Raw genomic sequence first — 22,013 nt, forward strand, 5'->3', positions numbered from 1 at the left:
TTTCCGTATAATCGACTCCGATCCAACAAATTTCAGCCACGCGTCCTCAGCTATTTTTGCTTCCGTACTGGTTTATCCGACGCTAACGTTCAGCACAAAGAAGCCTCCCAATATTCATTTCAGCCGTCTGATTGCCTTCATCGATCTCCCCCGTCCACCAGTGAAACCTGCATACGAGCATACATAAATTACATTGCGTGGAGTGAAAAATTAAGTTTGGTTGACCGCAGTTCTTTATTAATGCATTGTCATAAGTGTAGGTAATGTATTTAAGTTTTTATATACGACATATATTAACATACATAAAAACGTGTTATATCTTTTTTGTGTCGCTTTGACCATTGTAAAAAAAACGGAGGAGCAGCGAAAAACTATGTATTATTTTGCATAGCAGTGTATAAAGGAAAAACAGGGGAGCCCATATGTGTGTGTATTTTTTTTACCAGCGTGAAGCAGGGAAGATATTGCACAGCAGTGCATAAGAGAAGATGCATGGGAGTTTAGTTTTGTGAATGCACAATAGTGCAACATAAAAATAACCAGCAGTGCATAAGAGAAGATGCATGGGAGTTTAGTTTTGTGAATGCACAGCAGTGCAACATAAAAATAACCAGGTTGAAATGTAAGTTTTTTTTTATAGTCCAAACGAAGTGGAGCACATAATATTTTTGAGGAAGCATATGTAAAAAAAAATTTACAGCAGTACATGTAAAATTTTTATTACACCAGTAAATGTAAAGGGGTTTTACAGCAGTAAAAGAAAAAGTGAATTTTACCCAGCAGTGTAAATTCTCAGAAGGAGACAGAGTTTTATTGTTGTTGGCTGAATGTATTTTTGGTGAATCCCTCTCAGTAAAAGAGGATGAATATGTATCAGGTATTTTTATTTTAATGAATACATGCAATTTTCTGGGTATGTAATACTTTGTTCTCAGTCATTTTTTTTTTAAGTTTCATGTGCAAAAGATCCTGTGGAGAGAAGGAAACAGAGCATTGCCTCTGTGTGTTTAGTTTTTTTTTGTTTTTGGGATTTTACCAGAAAAATCCCCAACAGTGGTATCAGAGTAGGCTTAGGCTCTTTGAAGGTGTTCAAGAAGCTGAAGGGAGGAGTCTTTTGTTGCAGCAGTAAATCTTCTCCAGCAAAGTGAAGTCTCAGGCAAAAGATTCACGTATTCCTCAAAGTTTTCTTTTTGTTACTGCTGAAACAGTCAGCATTTTAAAATACACAGTCAAGAAATTGAAGCATAGTTGAGGATGCAAGGAATGGCTAGCACCAACACTAGTATGGGTATGTTTAATACCCAGCTCCCACAGTTTAATGAGAAAAACTATGACTATTGGGCCATAACCATGAAAGCCCTGTTTATCTCTCAAGATTTATGGGAATTAGTTGAATATGGGTTTGAAGAACCAGTAGATGAAAATCAATTTAACAGCCTAACTCAGGCAGAGAGAGATCTGCTGAAGAGCAATAGGAAAAAGGATGCAAAAGCCATTGTATTGTTGTATCAAGCAGTGGACCAGAGTGTGTTTCCAAGGATAGCAGCAGCTAAGACATCCAATGAAGCATGGCAAACCCTCAAAAAAGCCTATCAAGGCATGGAGAAAGTGAAGACAACAAAACTACAATTGCTGAGGAGAGATTTTGAGAACTTGTGCATGAAGGAGTCAGACAATATTGATTCATTTTTCACACATGTGATTGGTCTGGTCACACAGATGAGAACTCATGGAGAAACCCTTGAAGAAAGGAGGATTGTGGAGAAACTATTGAGGGTCCTACCCTCAAAGTTTGATGTGATTGTCACCACCATAGAAGAGACAAAGGATCTCTCAAACTTTTCAGTTGATGAGCTTCATACATCACTGATAACACATGAGCAGAGGTTGAGTAGAAATGAAAACTCATCTCTAGAGCAAGCCTTTAAGACCCAGATGTCTTTTGGAAGAGGAAGAGGTCAAGGCAGAGGAAACAAGAGAGGAAGAGGCAGAAGCCAGAAAAGAGGTGGAAGGAATAGTCCAGCAAATGCTCAAGGAAGAGGCAGCAATCCAAATCAGAACCAAGGCCAAGGCAGCAGCCAACAAAGAGGACAACATCATGCTCAAGGACAAAGGTATGAAAAATCCAATGTCCAATGCTATTATTGTAAAAAATATGGGTATTATGTCAGTGAATGTAGGAAGAAGCAGCATGATATAAGTAATAGACCAAATGCAAATGTCACTAGAGAAAACATTAGCCAAGATAATGTGTTGTTAGCTTGTAACATAGCTGAAACAAACAGTGAAGACATATGGTTTTTAGACTCAGGTTGCAGCAACCATATGACAGGAAATATAGCCCTCTTTTCTGCCTTAGATAAAAATGTGAAATCAGAAGTCACACTAGGAACTGATAGCAAAATTTCTGTTATGGGAAAAGGAGAGGTAAAAATATTTACAAAGAAGGGTGAGAAGAAAACCATAGCAGATGTCTACTATGTCCCTAGAATGAGATGTAACCTCTTGAGTATTGGACAACTTGTTCAAAAGGGTTACAATGTTTTCTTTGAAAATGATGTATGCACCATCATGGATATAGCACCTAGCAAACGATGCATTTCTGAAGTGAAGATGACGAGGAACAGGATGTTCCCTCTTAGAATAAGGGCATATTTGAAAAAAAAAGGAGAAATTGCAGCAGTCACTCAAGAGGCTTTCCAAAGCGTGCCAAAGGATGAAAATTGGTTGTGGCACTTGAGATTTGGACATCTCAATTTTGGAGGTCTAAACTTGTTAAGCAGAAAAGGAATGGTAAGAGGATTACCATTGATAGGGAAACCGGACAGCCTTTGTGAAGGTTGCATTTTGAGGAAACAACATAGAGAAAGTTTTCCATCAGGTAAAAGCATAAGGGCGAAGGCACCCTTAGAGATCATCCACTCATATTTATGTGGACCGATGCAAGCTCCATCATTAGCAGGCAGCCAATATCTCCTAACATTTATTGATGACTTTACAAGAAAAACTTGGGTATATTTTCTTAAAAACAAAAGTGAAGTGTTTGAAAAATTCTGAAATTTCAAAGCACTTGTGGAGAACCAAAGCGGGCTGCATATAAAAGTTTTGAGAACTGACAGAGGAGGTGAGTATATCTCAAAGGAATTCCTACGATTTTGTAGAGAAAATGGAATTCACAAACAGTTTACAGCTAGGTACACCCCACAGAAAAATGGAGTTGCTGAAAGGAAGAATAGGACCATCATGGATATGGCGAGGAGCATGCTGAAGGCAAAGCATTTGCCAAATGATTATTGGGCTGAAGCTGTAAATTGTGCAGTGTATATTTTGAACAAGTATCCTACAAAAGCAGTGTTGAACAAAGTGCCGGAAGAAGCATGGAGTGGGAGAAAGCAAGGTGTCACCCACTTGAAACTTTTTGGATGTGTGGCCTATGCACACATACCAGATCAGCTAAGGAGGAAGTTGGACAGCAAAGGGGAGAAATGTATTTTCATTGGATAGAGTGAGGAATCCAAAGCTTACAGGTTGTATATCCCATCTACCAAGAAGTTTTTTGTCAGCAGAGATGTTCAATTCATTGAGGAGGAAGCTTGGGATGGAAGCATAAAGAAAACAGTGAATGTTAAAAACTGTTTGTCTCATGATGAAGATGATGAGGAGGTGGCTGAAATGCATCCCCAAACAGCGGCGCCAACACAAGGACAACAAAGGACACCATTGAGGATAAATTAAAGTGCTTCTCCAAGCACATCACAAGGAGGAAATTCAAGTGCATCTTCAAGCATTTGCACACCAAATGAACGAGGTAAGAAGTTTAGAAATCTAAGTGACATTTATGATGAAGGAATGAATTCCTTATTTGCCTTGTATTGTCATGTTGATGATCCTATTCATTTCGAAGATGCAATTAAAGATAAGAAATGGATAGAAGCTATGGATGAGGAGATGAATGCCATAGAGAGAAACAAAACATGGGATTTCGTTGAGCTACCAAAAGGCAAAGAAGTCATTGGAGTGAAATGGGTTGACAAGACCAAGAGCAATGCTGAAGGTAAAATAGAAAGACACAAGGCAACGCTGGTTGTCAAAGGGTACAAGCAGCAATATGGGAGAGATTATGAGGATACTTTCGCACCGGTTGCAAGAATGGAAACCGTGAGAGCAGTGTTGTCCATAGCAGCTCAAAATAAGTGGAAAGTTTACCAAATGGATGTGAAGTCATCATTCCTAAATGGAGTGTTAATGGAAGAGGTTTACATTGAACAACCTCTAGGCTATGAGAAGAAAGGTGAAGAGCACAAAGTGTGCAAATTGAGGAGAGCTCTTTACGGGCTGAAGCAAGCACCAAGAGCATGGTACAGCAGGATAGATTCCTATCTATTGGATAATGAATTTGACAAGTGTGAAGGAGAACCCACCGTCTACATCAAAGAAAAAGATGGTAAAATTTTAATTGTTGTCTTATATGTTGATGATGTTATTTTCACAGGTAATGATGATCAGCTCATTGAGAATTTTAAATCAGTCATGAAAGAGGAATTTGAAATGACTGACATGGGTTTCTTGAGATATTTCTTAGGCATAGAAGTAGATCAAAATGAAAAAGGAATTTTTATCTCACAAGCTAGATATGTAAATCAAGTGTTGGGCAGATTTAACATGCAAGAATGCAAAGCAACGATCACTCCCACAGTAATGGGATTAAAACTCAGCAGAGAAGACAGCAGCAAGGATTTTGATCCTAGTTTGTACAAGAGTATTGTTGGCAGCCTTATGTATTTAACAACAACTAGGCTTGACATAATGTTTGCTGTTAGTTTAATTTCCAGATTTATGGAGAGGCCAAAGGAGGCACATTGGCAGGCAGCAAAAAGAATTTTAAGGTATGTCAAAGGTACCAAAATGTTTGGCATTTTATATATTGTCTCAGAATATTCAGATTTAATTGGATACACTGATAGCGATTGGGCTGGAAGTGTAGATGATCGAAAAAGTACTTCCAGTTATGTTTTTCACATGGGTTCAGGAGCCATTTCATGGGCTTCTAAGAAGCAGTCCATTGTAGCATTGTCTACAGCAAAGGCTGAATATGTGGCAGCTACAGCAGCAGCATGTCAAGTAGTTTGGATGAGAAGAATGTTGAGGAGCTTAGGCCAAGAGCAGGCAAAAGCGACGGTGATTTTTTGTGATAATAGCTCAGCTATTGCATTGTCAAAGAATTCAGTGTTTCATAAGAGAATGAAACACATTGATACAAGGTTTTACTACATCAAAGAATTGGTGAACAATGTAGAAATTGTCTTAGAACATTGCAGGACTGAAGAACAGGTAGCAGACATCTTGACAAAGCCATTGGATCAAAAAAGCTTTGAATTTTTTAGGAAGTGTCTGGGTATGGCCGAATGCCCAGCAGTTGAAATTAAAGGGGAGTGTTGAAATCTAATTTCAACTGCGCACGTACTACCCCAAAACCACCGCAGCGAAACCACAAACCGCCTGACGCATTTCAGACCACTTTTAGGGTGAAAGCAGTTTCCATGTAATCGACTCCGATCCAACAAATTTCAGCCACGCGTCCTCAGCCATTTTTGCTTCCATACTGGTTTATCGGACGCTAACGTTCAGCACAAAGGAGCCTCCTGATATTCATTTCAGCCGTTCGATTGCCTTCATCGATCTCCGCCGTCCATCAGTGAAACCTGCATACCTGCATACGAGCATACATTAATTACATTGCGTGGAGTGAAAAATTAAGTTTGGTTGACCGCAGTTTTTTATTAATGCATTGTCATAGGTGTAGGTAATGTATTTAAGTTTTTATATACGACATATATTAACATACATAAAAACGTGTTATATCTTTTGTTTTTTTGTCGCGTTGACCATTGTAAAAAAAACGGAGGAGCAGCGAAAAACTATGTATTATTTTGCACAGCAGTGCATAAAGGAAAAACAGGGGAGCGCATATGTGTGTGTGAATTTTTTTTTGACCAGCGTGAAGCAGGGAAGATATTGCACAGCAGTGCATAAGAGAAGATGCATGGGAGTTTAGTTTTGTGAATGCACAGCAATGCAACATAAAAATAACCAGGTTGAAATGTAAGTTTTTTTTTTATAGTCCAAACGAAGTGGAGCACATAATATTTTTGAGGAAGCATATGTAAAAAAAAAAATTACAGCAGTACATGTAAAATTTTTATTACACCAGTAAATGTAAAGGGGTTTTACAGCAGTAAAATAAAAAGAGAATTTTACCCAGCAGTGTAAATTCTCAGAAGGAGATAGAGTTTTATTGTTGTTGGCTGAATGTATTTTTGGTGAATCCCTCTCAGTAAAAGAGGATGAATATGTATCAGGTATTTTTATTTTAATGAATACATGCAATTTTCTGGGTATGTAATACTCTGTTCTCAGTCATTTTTTTTAAAGCTTCCCTGTGCAAAAGATCCTGTGGAGAGAAGGAAACAGAGCATTGCCTCTGTGTGTTTAGTTTTTTTTTTTGTTTTTGGGATTTTACCAGAAAAATCCCCAACATAATGTAACTAGGATAACAGCAACAAATTTAATGTAAAACTCGGCACATTCCAGCATTAGGCGCTCAGAATACCACAAATTCGCCATTGTTAGCAACTTAGCCACCCACAACGAATGAGGTACTCCACAGGCTCCTCACATCTTTATATGTTGGTGTACATGCACTTAGACTAGTTGTGTTGGTGTACATGCACCTAGATTAGCTCTAGTTAACTTATTGCTTGCACGTGGCACATGTACACATTAATATAAGAAAAAGCACACTTAGCTTTAGTTAGCTTTAGTTATTGCATGTACAACTAAGCTTAACTTAGTTGCTTTTATGTATTTATTCTAAAACTAATATTGTAGAATCAATTTTTCATTCTTTTCTCAATTCTTGCGCGCTTCCTTCCTTCTCTTGCAAGCTTGTTTATTTTTTTGCAGATCTAGATCTGTGTATCTAAAAAATCTTACATGGTATCAGAGGACAGGGATTTGTAATCAGTGCACAAGCAATTTTATTTGCAGGTTCAGAAGATTGAAGCAACAACAAAGGATGGAGTTTAAATTGGAGTTTCCACAATCGGCAATTCTCACTCCATATAATTATTTCGAATGGAAGCCAAAGATTCAACTTCATCTCAGAAGTAGAGGCTTATTTCGAATAACCATGGAAACAGAAGTTGAACCAACATCGGCAATGGAGAAAACAAGATATTTCAATCGCATGGATGAGGCCTTCGGCATCCTATGTTTATCTATTTCTCCGAAACTGCTATTTCATGTTGAATCATGTTCAACTCCAAATGAAGTATGGAAAATTTTGGAAGGATTGTTTGGAAAACAGGATGAAATGCAAGGTCACATTCTCGAAAATGAGTTAAACTCATTAGATCCGAGAAACTTTGAGAACATTCAAGATTTTTTCACAAGGTATAAAGCCTTGTTGGTTCAGCTGAAAGGATGCGGGATCGACAAATCCAAGCAAGAAAATCAGTTGATTCTTTCCATTTTATCAAAACTTGGTCCAGAGTATGCAGTATTCATCTCTACATTCCACACAGTCAGATCTGCAACTGGTGCAGCTTGGAAGATGCCCTCACTGGATTCTTTTATTCAGTCTTTGATGCATGAGCAAGATAAGCTCATCAAAATGGGCACACTTAAAAATTCCAAAGCGCATGCACTTACTGTGCATGCAAAAGGAAAGGCAAATTCCAAAGACCATCAGAAAGGAAAAGGGAAGAAGGATCCTGATCCAAGGAAGGGAGGACATCCCAAACCCCCTGATGGATCATCTGGCTCAAAGGAAAGGAAAGGAACGAAAGGGCAATCAATGTGCAATTATTGCCACCGTGGTTTTCATCCTGAATCTGCCTGCATGAAGAAGACTATAGATCTTATGGCGCAGACACTCCAGCAACACAATCTTGGAGACCACATTCCTGAGAATGCTAAGAAGAAGTCTGGAGAAAAAGCACCAGATCCAAGAGGTAACGGGCATGCTTTGATTGCTCTTCATTCTGCACCACAAGAATGGATCATCGATTCAGGAGCTTCACATCATATGGCTTCTTCAAAGGAATCCTTTTCTTCTCTACATGCATACTCAGGTCCTCCCATTCTCATGGGGGATAATTCTGTAGTTGCAGCAACTCGACAAGGAAGAGTGCAATTCGAAGATGGAAGTTTTGAAAATGTCTTGCATATTCCAAGGCTTTCTGTGAATCTTCTCTCAGTGTATCGGATGACACACACAGGCAACAGAAGGAAAGTGGAATTTACCCCAGATTCCGTGAGCATTTATGACATGAAAACCAATTTGAAGATTGCATCTGGCAAGGTAAATGATCAATCTCGTCTGTATACATTTTCTGATTTTGTTCCTCAATCAGATTCTATTTTGCTACTTACGCATGCAAATGAAAAAAGTAGGATTTGGCACGAGAGATTTGGGCACTTGAATTTCTGATATATGCAACAACTTAGTAAGCAAGGGATGGTCAAAGGATTGCCAACCATTGAATTTTCAGATGGTGTTTGTAATGGATGTGCTCTTGGAAAGCATCCACAAGAGAAATTCGAGAAGGGGCATGCATGGAGAGCCTTTTCACCTTTGGAACTTGTACACAGTGATCTCATGGGTCCATTTCCGGTGCTTTCAATGAGAAAAGCAAGATATGTGTTGTCATTTATAGATGATTACACGAGATTCACTTGGGTTTACTTCTTGAAACTCAAGTCTGAAGTTTTTCAACATCTAAAGATTTTCAAAGCGCATGCGGAAAATCAGTCTGGAAAACGCATCAAAATACTCCGCACAGATAATGGGACGGAATATGTCAACAAAGATATCAAGAATCTTTGTGATGAAGCAGGCATACAGTTGCAGCATACAGTTCCTTACACTCCACAGCAAAATGGCGTGGCTGAAAGGAAAAATCGATCTTTGAAAGAGATGGCTAATTACATGTTGCATGCAAGATCTCTTCCGTCGAAATTGTGGGCCGAAGCTATTAATTGTGCCTCATACATCCAGAACAGATCTCCTCATAAATTTGTTACTGGAAAAACACCTTTTGAGGCTTGGACTGGCATGCAACCTGAAGTTAGTCATTTCCGCATTTTTGGATCTCGAGCATGGGCCCGCATTCCTCCAAAGAAGAGAAAGGCTTTGGAGCCTCAAAGCAAAGCATGCATGTTTGTTGGATATTCTGATGAAGTCAAAGGGTACATATTGCTTGATATCCACACTGAAGAGCTCTTTATTGAAAGGGGTGTAAAGTTTGACGAAGATATTTCGCATGCACCAGTAGATGAACTTGTTACCAACTTTTCATCACCACTCATTGATGAGTATGCATATGAAACTTCAGACCAGCATTTTGATGAAGATGAGTCTTTTCATGTGACCCCTGTTAGACCACCAGTTGTTGAACATCGAGATCATACTTCTGCATGTAGTTCGAAAGATTCTTGACCACCTTCAACACAAAAATGGCGCAATATGAGTGATATCCTTGATGATCCTGCCTCTATCCCTCTGTTTGAGGAAGATCCGCAAGCACTCTTAGCTATGGAGCCATCCATGCCCATGCATGCTTATATGATGCATGGATCTGATCCACAAACTTATGCAGAAGCAAATGGGCATCCTGAATGGGAAGCCGCCATGGATGAGGAATATAACTCTGTCATTGAGAACCAGACTTGGGATTTGGTTCCGCTACCTTCAAATCGCAAACTTGTGAGATGCAAGTGGGTTTACCGGACCAAGAAAGCATCAAATGGCCAAGTTAGTCGATATAAGGCACGATTGGTAGCAAAAGGTTTTCAGCAAGTACATGGTGTTGACTATGATGAGACTTTTTCTCCAATGGCAAAAATGGATTCCATTCGGCTAGCTCTCTCCATTGCAGCAGCAAGAGGATGGGAGGTGCACCATATGGATGTGAAGAATGCCTTTATCCATGGTGATCTCGAGGAGGAAATCTACATGGAGCAGCCACTGGGATACATGCAGAATTCATCTCTGGTATGAAAACTAAAGAAGTCTCTCTATGGCCTCAAGCAAGCACCTAGAGCATGGTATGCAAAGATGGATTCTTATTTGTTATCTCAAAATTTTGTACGCTGCAAATCTGATTCCAATGTTTAATTTATGAAGAAAATTGACTCCTTGTTGATCATAGTACTCTACGTAGATGATCTTTTGATAACGGGTAGTTCAGCTTCTGTCATTACTAACATCAAAACTGCATTGCATAAGCGGTTTTCTATGACAGACATGGGCTTGCTAAATTTCTTCCTTGGACTAGAGATCCATCAGCGTGATTCTGGCATTACCATTTCTCAACCAAAATATGCCAGAGATCTTTTGGCACGATTTCACATGAGTGACTGCAAGCCAGCAGCCACACCTTTCTTATCAGGGATAAAGCTTGGGAATGGCAAAGACACACCATTGGTTGATTGCACATTGTATCGCCAGCTTGTGGGAAGTCTTTTTTATCTCACTCACTCTCGTCCTGATCTCTCCTATGTTGTCGGAGCAGTTTCTAGATACATGCAGGAGCCACATGAGTTACACTGGAATGCTGCAGAGCGCATCCTTCGATATGTCTAGGGGACAATCACCTATGGGATTCATTATGCAGCCAATTGTTCTTTGAATCTCATCGGGTTCACAGATTCAGACTGGGCTGGCGACACCATTGATCGCAAGTCTACTTCCGGTTATGTACTTAATTTGGGATCCGGCCCAATTTGTTGGTCAAGTAAGAAGCAGGCTGCCATTGCTTTATCATCAGCAGAGACCGAGTATAGAGGAGCAGTCAATGCCACTATTCAGACAATTTGGCTACAAAATTTCCTATCTGAGCTTGGGATTAGTGTCCATCATCCAACTGTCATCTGGTGCGATAATCAAAGTACGCTAAAGTTTTGCAGAGATCCAGTGCAGCGGAAGTGTACCAAACACATCGAGATCCACATGCACTTCATTAGAGAACTCATTCATGATGGGATCATCGATCTTCAGTACTGTCCTAGTTCCGAGCAGATTGCTGACATCTTCACCAAGACTTTCACTGAGCAGAAGTTTCGATTCCTGCAAAATCGTCTCGGGGTGAAGGACACGACTGCCTAGCAGTTGTCTTTTCTCTACTTTTGCATTATATTTTGAGGGGGGGTTTTCTTCCCACTAGGTTTTCCCTCTTTCCTCCTTTTTATGCATTGTATATGGGTACCTAAAATGGCCATGTTGCCGGGACTCATTGATTTTGCATCACACTCACCTAAGTTATGCTTAAGGGGGGTGTTGGTGTACATGCACTTAGACTAGCTGTGTTGGTGTACATGCACCTAGATTAGCTCCAGTTAACTTATTTCTTGCATGTGGCACATGTACACATTAACATAAGATAAAGCACACTTAGCTTTAGTTATCTTTAGTTATTGCATGTACAACTAAGCTTAACTTAGTTGCTTTTATGTATTTATTCTAAAACTAATATTGTAGAATCAAATTTTCATTCTTTTCTCAATTCTTGCTCGCTTCCTTCCTTCTCTTGCAAGCTTGTTTATTGTTTTGCAGATCTAGATCTGTGTATCTCAATAATCTTACACTATATAACAAGAATTGGATCGGGGACTCTTCAGTTTATCTTCGAAAGTATACTGTAAAATGATGTGATTGACCGTAACTCTGCACCTGTAAACCAGTAGGAGGAACCGCATTTCCAAATAAATAAATAAATGTAACTAACTTCGTACGTTTCTATACGCACACGTTTCCCAATAAAAAGGTGCAACGACCTTCATAAAATTAATGATATTCTGTTCGCTAATAAGCACACATTAAACTGACCAGAATCTCGGCCGTAGATGTCTCTCTTTTCCTTTTCTTGAAGGTCAAAGTTGCGAAGGAAAGGAGAAAATCAATCGTATCCAATAAGCATAGTTTATGAAGTATGTTTTACTTAATATATATGATTTAACAGTCAATTCATAATATAAAGATAGTTAGAACATATATTTGGTAAATTGGTATATGTTTTTATATATAGAAGAAGAAAAATAATGATATAGGAAATGTTTTTATTTATTATTATTTTTATTTTTACCTCATTTATAAATTTATTATAATTTAATGTTTAATAAGCAATAGAGATATTTATCATTAGTTATTTTTATTTAACAACATATATTTCATATTTCATAGGAAATAAAAAATACATTTCTTTAGTGATATAGCAGTAAATATGATAACTTAAAAATTGAGTTGAGAACAAAATTTCAAATATATCTCACATCTTAAACATATCTTGAAGCTTAACTAAATTCTATTTGAATAGGATCAAATAGATTAAAGGATAAAATAGAAAACACATTACCATTAGACTTGAATAGGATCAAACATATTAAAGGACAAAATAGATAGCATATTACCATTAGACACCTCTGAGATGGATACTAACCCAGGATCTAATAGCAAAGTTTCTTGGATAACATACCCCCAAGACATTATTTACCCTCTATGTATGAAAAAATTGCACATCATTATATTGCTCCTATAGCTAAAAGATTTTCCTTGGCCACAATTCTAAATAGACTCTTAAGACAACTCTTCCATTAAATTACTCCATAAAAACTTTTCAATCTCATGCAATTTGAATACTTTTACTTACTTTCAACAAACCATCCTTATAAAACACAACACATTTTTTTCCATTTATTTAATCATTAATTATTTAATTAAATATTTAGAATAAATATTATTTCTTTATATTAACATATTGTTAAAATCAATTATATATGTAATTAATTTTTTTTATCTCATATATAAATAAATATTTTAACTTACATATAAATATTTATATAAAGATGTTTTAAGAATGTAGAGTTGAGGCTTCTCTGATCCATATCAAGTTTACAAAAGATTTTTCGGCGAAAATCACATGAAATATCATTTGTCGACGTGTTTCGAACCAACCAGTGTGGTTCATCGCCAGGACAAGTTGAAGAAACAGATCCAGCTTAGCATGTTAAATAGATCAAGCAGAGCCTCCAACGGCTAATTTGACCAACCGCTAATATTGACTAATGGACCGGGATCAAAACTTTTTTAATAATAAAAAAGGAGATAAGTTATATAGGAGACCAATCCCTTAATAAATAAATAATTTAAATTAGTGACAATAGTTCATTAATAAATAGTTAAAAATTATAAGTTAATTATTATTTAAAAGGAAATTAGTTGCAAAGGAACTCTTCTATGAATAAATTAAATGTGAATACAAGTTAAAAATAAATAAATAAATAAAATAAATAAATAAATAAAAATAAAAAAAAAAATAAATAAATAAATAAAAATAGCTAAATAAACAAATAAATGAAAATAAAATTAAAATTAAAATAAAATAAATAAATACATAAATAATAATAATAATAATAATAGGTTACAGCTATTGGTTCCTCCCTTACCGAGAGCGCTCTGCTAGGGTTTAGCTAGGGCTTGGAACGGTACTGCGACGGCGCCGACAGGGCCTCAGCCAAGCCATCTCTGAAGAAACAGTATCGCTGCAGAGGTACTGATCTGCAACGCATCAGGGCCTCCCAATGGCTCAACCGCAGGGGGGGGCGTCAGGGCCCTCCCCGTCACAGCAGGATCCGACGCACGACGTTGTATTCGGGTCAGTGGATAAAGAGGTTCTGAACAGGGGGAAAATTCCCCAGGACGGCAACAAAGGAAACGAAAATCGTAGGGAGGAGGAAGGTAATCCCCAGAAAAGCACTGAAAAGCCGGAAGAAGGCCTGAAGGTCACCTCGTCAACATGCAGACCTGTGGCCAAGGAAAGACCACGAGTCGAATTGCCAGGAGATAAGATAGATGCAAGAATAGAATTCATGCGAGATCACGCCATCATTGGGAAGTTCATAGGATTCTGGCCCACTGAGAAGGCCCTGAATGGATGGATAGCGGCGAAATGGAAACCGAAGGGGGATGTTACACTTCAGCTCGGACCGAAAGGTTTCTTTACTGCAATTTTCTATTGCCTGGAGGACAAGCACATAATATTAGTGGGAGGGCCATACTTCTTCAACTCAGCAGGCCTTTATCTGAGAGATTGGATACCCAGATTCAACCCAGATAAGGACGACCTAACCTGGGCGCCTGTATGGATTCGGTTATATTCACTCCCAGGTGAATATTGGGAGGAGGATGCTCTCAAAAGAATAGGAAATGGGGTGGGAGAATATATCAGAGCATCGGAAGAAACCAAGACCCGTAAGTACATTTCCTATGCACGTATTTGTGTCTTTATTCGCCTCAATGAAGCCCTACCTGATTCGATTACTCTTTCCCATCGGGATGAGGAATGGATTCAGTCTCTTGATTATGAGCACGTTCCTTTCCGATGCCGGAAGTGCCATACCCTTGGTCATCTCTTTAGAGACTGTCCTCAAAACACCCAATCCAGCCTTCCCGACTCCTCTGTAGCCCCTGCTCAGGATGGCTTTACCAAAGTTACCAACAGAAGGCGCTCTCACAGAAAACCCCCACACGGGTTCAGGCCCTAGCCCTCCCAGTCTCATGGCCCAGTAACCAAGAACAGTTTTGACATTCTTGGTCAAGATCCTGAAATCTTGCCTCACGCAGCTGATCCTCACCCTGATAATCCGTCCTCCTCTTCTTCTCACCCTCCACCTCCCCCCCCTCCCAAATCTTCCACCCCTGCCATCTCCCCCACCTTTCTCTATCGGAATCGGAAAGAATCTCCTGAAATCATCAAAGAAATGGAAGTCGAAGGAAAAATGGAAAGCCACCAGAACCCAGAGAACAATGCGGAAGAAGGCGATCAAGTGCAAGTCATGGAAGAAGAGCCGGAGAGTATTGATCTGCACGGGCTAGATATCATTGAGCTGGAAATAGCCTGCAAAAAACAAGCTTTCGATGCCATACCTGAACTAGCACTCAACAAGCTCGAAATGGTCCTTTCTCGAGCTTATTATCAAAGTCAGCTGGGAATACAACCAGGCAGCCAATGGGACGGAAATCTGCACACGAAAAACCCAAAGAAGAGAGGCAGGAAGACAGATTTGCAAAGGACAATAGAGATTGGGAAGATCCTGGTGGATTCAGGCAGATATGCACAGTTGACAAAGTACTACAAGCCCTCTGTCAATGGTTAATGATGAAGCTAATATCATGGAATATAAGAGGGCTCAACAGCCCCGGAAAACTCAGGATGTTAAAACATATGATTAGAAAGGAAAAGCCACAAATGTGCTTTCTCCAAGAAACTAAGTGTAATAGTACAACGCTAGGCAGCATTCTTTCGAAAGCCTGGCCTGGTTGTAGATCGGTAGTTGTAGATGCCTCCGGGGCCTCCGGAGGCCTAGCAATTGCATGGAATACGCAGGTAGTTTCCCTTTCTGACTTCCATGCAGCGCATCATCTAATTCAGGCGACTTTTCATATCTTGGGTACCAATGTTTATGGTAACTTGACAAATGTTTACTTCCCACAAGACTCGGGAAGCAAGATAGCGCTTCTAGACACAATTGAAGCCCTCAGCAATAGCAGAAGATACCCGCTCTGGATTGTGGCAGGGGACTTCAACATGATAACTAAATCTGAAGAGAAGCTGGGAGGCAGGCGCAGATTGGAGCATGATGACTGTCACTTCAAGGACTTCATCCAAGCTACCTCCCTTATAGACATGCCGTTCTGCAATGGCACCTTTACGTGGAGTAATCGAAGGTCGGGTAAATACCAAATCGCCTCAAAATTGGACCGCTTCCTCCTCTCTGACAATGCAGTCCACCTAGGAGGGGACATCTCCACAGCTATTCTTGCCCACTCTGGATCGGACCACTGGCCAATAGCACTTCAATGGCAGCGACCAGGTAACACAACCAAACGTCCCTTTCGATTTGAAGGTTTTTGGCTCACGCATCCCACCTTCAAGGATTTTGTGAAATCTACGTGGGCTGCCTTCACTCCCCCAGTAGGATCAAAGATGTATCAATTCCAGCAAAAGCTCCGTTTTCTCAAAGATCACCTGAAACGCTGGAACAGAGAAACCTTCGGCAACATTTTCAAAGAGCAGCAAAAGCTTACTCAGGATCTGGAGATCCTTCACCAAAAGGTCATCAAGGAAGGGCACTCAGAAGCAACCTTGGAGCAGGAAAGCCTCATCCATAGTCAGTTGGATAACAGAAGAAAGCAGGAAGAGATTTATTGGAAACAAAAGTCAAGGGTCAGGTGGCTGAAGGAGGGGGAGCGTAATACAAAATTCTTCCACAAAACTACAGTTCAAAGAAGAATTCATAACAGCATCCCCTTCATCCAAAAACAGTCAGGGGAACGAGTGGAGACCCATGAGGAGATTGAAGAGGAACTCCTCAACCACTTCAAACAGATCCATCAAGATCAAAGAGAAGATCGGAGACAGGCCATACGTAAAATCACGAGCAACATTCCTAGGATCATCTCGGAGGAACAAAACGACCTCCTAATGCGGCCCATTCTTCCTCAAGAAGTGGACGATGCAATGGTGCAGCTTAAGGAAGGCAAGGCCCCGGGACCAGACGGATTTTCCACCACCTTCTTCCACTCGTTCTGGGACATGTTAAAGGAGGAGGTTTGGCAGATAGTCGAAGAATCCAGGACCACACGCTGGCTCCTGCCCTCTCTCAATGCTACCTTCATCACTCTCATCCCTAAGGAGGAGGACTCCATTACCCCGGACAAATTCAGGCCCATTGCGCTTTGCAATGTCATCTACAAAGTTATCTCAAAAGTCATAGCAAATCGGTTGAAACCTCTTCTTCCTGGGCTCATCTCACCGGAACAGTCAGGGTATGTGGAAGGGAGGCACATAATGGATGGCATCTTGCTCTCTCATGAAATAATTCACTCCCTCAAGCATTCAAAGCAATCAGGTATGCTTCTCAAACTTGATCTCTCTAAGGCATTTGACAAGCTAAACTGGAATTACATTCATGAAATGCTTTCAGCTTTTGGTTTCTGCTCTCCTTGGATCCGTTGGATAATGAACTTGATCACCTCAACTCATTTCTCTATTCTAGTCAACGGCATCCCCTCCCGTTCCTTTAATCCTTCTCGCGGTATTCGCCAAGGCGACCCCCTCTCCCCCTTTCTCTTCGTCCTTATGGCAGAAGGGTTAGGTCGGCACATCAAGCAAGCTCTCCTCTCTCATCAGATCAAAGGTATCTCTGTGCATAACTCCCCTGCCACCTCCCACCACCAGTTTGTCGATGACACGATGCTCTTTGGTTATCCCTGCCCAAGAAGCCCACCGTCTAAAATCTCTCCTCCTTCAAGACTTTTCGGAGCCTCAGGCATGCATATCAATAGTGCCAAATCTCAGGTTTTTTTTCTTCACACGCCGCCCTCTGTCAAAATTGTTGTTTCTCTCGCATCTTGGGGTTCCAAAGCCTCTTTACCCTCTAAATACCTGGGAGCCCCCCTCTCGGCTTCAGCCCTCAAGCAACCTGCCTGGCGAACCCTGCTCGAGAAATTGGAAAACCGTCTCAATCACTGGACCCTCAGATCTCTTAATTTAGCAAGACGAATTGTACTCATCAAATCGGTCTTGCAGGCTATGCCTCTGTATTTGTTTTCTATTCTAGCTGCGCCCAAATGGGTCCTAAAATGCATAAGAAATCTACAACGCAATTTTCTATGGAGCAGTGCAGCTACAAACCGCAAATGGGCCTTGGTGAAATGGTCCAATGTCTGCATGCCCAAAGAAAAAGGTGGCATTGGATTAAGGGATCCGGAACATAGCAACGCCATTATGAACGCCAAGATCTGGTGGCAATGGATCACTAGTCCAGACAAGCCATGGGGGAAAATATGGACAGCCAAGTATGCCGGCAGCAGACCTCAAGAGTAGCTCATCCGTTTCATTCCCACTGAAAAAGGATCCGCAATTTGGAATGCAGCCAAGCAACACCACCAACTGATACAGAATCACAGCTTCTGGGAAATAAGGGACGGGTGTACTACAAGATTCTGGACTGATGCCTGGAATCAACAGCCCAAACTTCGAGATATTCTTCCCCCGGAGCTAATACCTGACAGGGTTAACCTTCAGCAAGAAACAGTTCATCAATTCTGGTCCTTAGAGATGGAGCACAACTTTAGAATATGGAAAAGAAGCGACCTTTTTCTCCACCATTCAGGCACGCAGCAGCAAGAAGAGCTCACGATCGAACTCAAGAAAAGAAGGATAAGGCAGGACAATGGCAGGGATATTCTCAGGTGGGGATACCTGCCCAAAGGGGCATATACCACTTCAGAAGCCTATAGGGTGGTATGTAACTTTCCCTCTCCCCCTGACCCTGTGTGGAGCAAGATTTGGAAGCTCGGACCTTGGCCAAAAATCGCCTGTTTTCTTTGGCTAGTGAGTCACAAAAAAATTCTCACCTGGGACAGGCTCAGAAAGCGGAACTTTCATGGCCCCTCGATCTGTATGAACTGCTCTCAAGACGAAGAAACTCTCCATCATCTCCTGGTCACCTGCCCCTTAGCCAATCAACTTTGGGACAAGGTTAGTTTCCGATATCAAAAAAGCTGCAGGGGCGAGGGCGACGTTGTCGATTCCTTAAGACTCTAGCCAATGCAGCCCTTCAACTGCAAGATCCTTAATCATCTATGGAATATGATCCCAGGGATCGTCCTTTGGAATCTCTGGAAGGAACGTAATCAGAGAATATTCAAAAATAAGCAATCCCCATCAGAGGATACCTGGAGAAAGATTCATAAGAACATTCAAGAAACTCTGGCGCTTCAGGTTTGGACTAAGGACGACCTCCCTTCCACTGACAATGAACGCAACATATTGGATAATTGGCAGCTGCAGCTCTCCCCAGATACGCTCAAGAGCACAGCTCCTAATATCAATAACAAGAATGACTGTCAATGGGAAGCCCCTCCCAAAAATTCCTTCAAGTTAAATTTTGATGGGGCCTCAAAGGGAAATCCGGGGACAGCAGGCTACGGAGGAATTCTAAGGGACTCTGAAGGCAAATCCATAAGGATCTATTTTGAAACTTAGGATGGGACACCAACAACTCAGCAGAGTTGGAGGGTCTATGGCAAGCCTTGTGCAAGCAGGAAAACCTCAATCTACAACCCCTAATTGTAGAAGGGACTCACAGATTCTAATCAATATGGCCACTCGTCTTCAGAATGGCTCGAACGCAAGGAAAGTAGCACCCAGTTGGAGACTCGAAGCAAGGCTGAATGACAGAGCACAAAAGCTCAACAACTTTAGTGCCATCCCTCCACTCACACACTAAAAGGAAGGGCAACAAAGTTGCGGATCTCCTTGCTAACATAGGAACATAGACGGATCACTCACTCTTAGCAGGAGACACAAATATCATTACCGATAGGCAGCAGCTCCAGGAGTGTCTCAGCTTGATCCTGGAAGAGGCAATAGTCCCGGATGCGGGTGTCGTCGTTGGAAATAGGGCAGTGCCACATGCAGAGCACGGGAGGCCACGTGAATATGAAGGGGCCTTTAATGCCCCAAGCCGTCGTTACACCGGCACAGAGAATGTCTCAAGGCATCCTTAATGGAGCCGCTGGAGGGGATGGCGCGCCTGCGGATTGTATTCAATGCAGGTCACTTCAACAGTTTTGGAATGAGCATAAGAATGAATGAATGGCTGGTATGCTGGGGGCAGTATGCGTGGAGAGGAATCCATTGCGAGCTCAGAATTCATGTCGTGAGGTGGTGGTGGAGAGCTGGGGGGAGGCTAGCTTCATACTAGCGCCTCTCAGCCTGTGTTTATACTCTTTTGAGCACTTTTGGTTGCATTTTGGAAGCGGCAGGCTGTGGGAAGGTTCAGCACAAGCTTCAGGCCCTCTTGTGAACAGCACGAGGAAGGGGGAGTTATCATGGTTCGTGAGCGAATGCCCTGCAGGAGAGGTCCTGGGCGTGGAGAACCCTCCCGCCCCCCTGCAGCGGACATTCATCACCATTGTTGCTGTTGTTATTGCTACCGAAGAATGGGAGCCAACCCAATTCCAGCAAGCCAAGTCATGGAAGTGGGCAGCTCTGTTGAGGGAGAGCCAATGCTCCCAGCATTTGGCTCGGTTATCTTCACACTGGGTAGCGCCAGGGAGAATGCAGGAATCAATGCACATATCTCTGTGCTTTTCACCAAAATTCCAGAGGAACACGAGGAGGAGTCATCACTGGTTATGGCGGAGGACAATTCAGGGCGCGGCAAAGGGAAGCTCCCAATGGGGGAAACGTCTAAAGCAGCGGACAGCGCTGAGAGTGGCAAAGGAAAGTTCCCAATTGGGGAGTCTTCTACGGCGGTGGGCACTTACGGTAGAGATCAGCCTCAGCCCCTCTCCCAATTCTCATTCGTAGCCCTATGCAGCCTTCCACCTCGCAAAATCCTATGGCTAGGGGGGAAGGCGTGGCAGAAGGAGAGGGCTGGCGCAGAATTGACGAAGAGGAGCCAGAAGACTAGCTCCCATCGTCACTTTCGTGCTTCGGCTTTCTTTTTTCAGTTGGGTCTTCTCAAGTCGCATCCTGGTTTCTGGTCTGTGTCAATTTCTTGTTATATGTCATGGTTTGTGTTCTATATGTAGCTAAGACCCGCTTGCGGACACCACAGTCGCAGTGGGCGCGAAGTCCGTCTGGTTGGTACTGGTTTTATGGCGTTAAACGTTTTCTGTCAGCTCAGAGTTTTGCTTTCAAGTTTTACAGTTTGGTCCGTCTACAAGTCCTTTTTGAGGAACCCCTGCATGGGCTGTCATGTGCACTCTGGAATCTCTCAATCATGTTGTCAAGTTTTTTGATCTTTATGCAAGAATCGCCCTGCGAGGCAATCACATGAGTCAGTCTCTGCCGCCCATGGAGCCATTCATGGCTCTGGGCACCAGCTTCTTTGGATGTAAAGTTTCTCTAATATATCAATATAATAGTAGTTAGTATTGCCGAGAAAAAAAAAAAAAAATAATAAGAATAATAATAAAATAAATAAATAAATAAATAAAATAAAATAATAAAAAAATAAATAAATAATAATAATAATAATAATAATAATAATAATAATAATAATAATAATAATAAAATAAATAACAATAAAATAAATAAATAAAATAAATAAAAATACAAAAAAATAAAATAATAATAATAATATAATAAAAAATAAAAATAAAAATAAATAACAATAAAAATAAATAAATAAATAAAAATAAATAAAAACAAAAGGATAAGAAAAAATATAAAATTAGAAACTTAACATACAAGGAAAAAAAAAAAAAAAGAGGATGAAGGAGGCGGAAAAATGACTAAGAAAGGAGTGTCGGGACCCAACACCTACTGATTTTCCAGCCATCTTCTCTATTGAGATTGTTAGGCCTCTTTTCAATCTCAAGCGCTTCCCTAAATTTCCGATGATGAAAGTGCGAAATCTTAGCAATAACACTAGCCTCCTCAATACAGACATGATGATTGTTTTCTAAGCATGCTCAGCTAAAGCGAAGACTTAGTTTCGCCTATGTTTAAGGACCGCTGAATGCTCACTAATCCTTTGATTAATGAGCGACCAGTCTCCCCAATATAGGGGCCCCACAGAACAAGGGATCAAATACACACCTTTCATATCTTTAGGGTCGATAGGATCCTTCACTGATCTAAGGGACGCACGAAAGGTGTTCAAGGGCCTAAAGGTCACAGGGACATTATGCCTCCTGAGAATCCTTCCAATCTTATCAGTAGTCCCCTGAACATACGGAATATGGACACCTGGAACCCGCTCCTTTGGTTCCCTTTTAGACAGAGAATCCTTAGAAGCTTTAAGGAAAGCCTTCTGACCCATGTATCAACCATAACCATTCTCGACAAAGACATCAAGGAGACGGGATTTCTCCTTCTCAAAGCTCTGTTTATATCTGAGATCCTTAGGGCTCTAGTAGCAAGGGTATTGAGAACACC

The sequence above is a fragment of the Pinus tabuliformis genome, chromosome J, assembly GCF_031772625.1.
Source record: "Pinus tabuliformis cultivar Carrire ecotype Pingquan chromosome J, CPIR1, whole genome shotgun sequence".
In the NCBI taxonomy this organism is placed as follows: Eukaryota; Viridiplantae; Streptophyta; class Pinopsida; order Pinales; family Pinaceae; genus Pinus; species Pinus tabuliformis.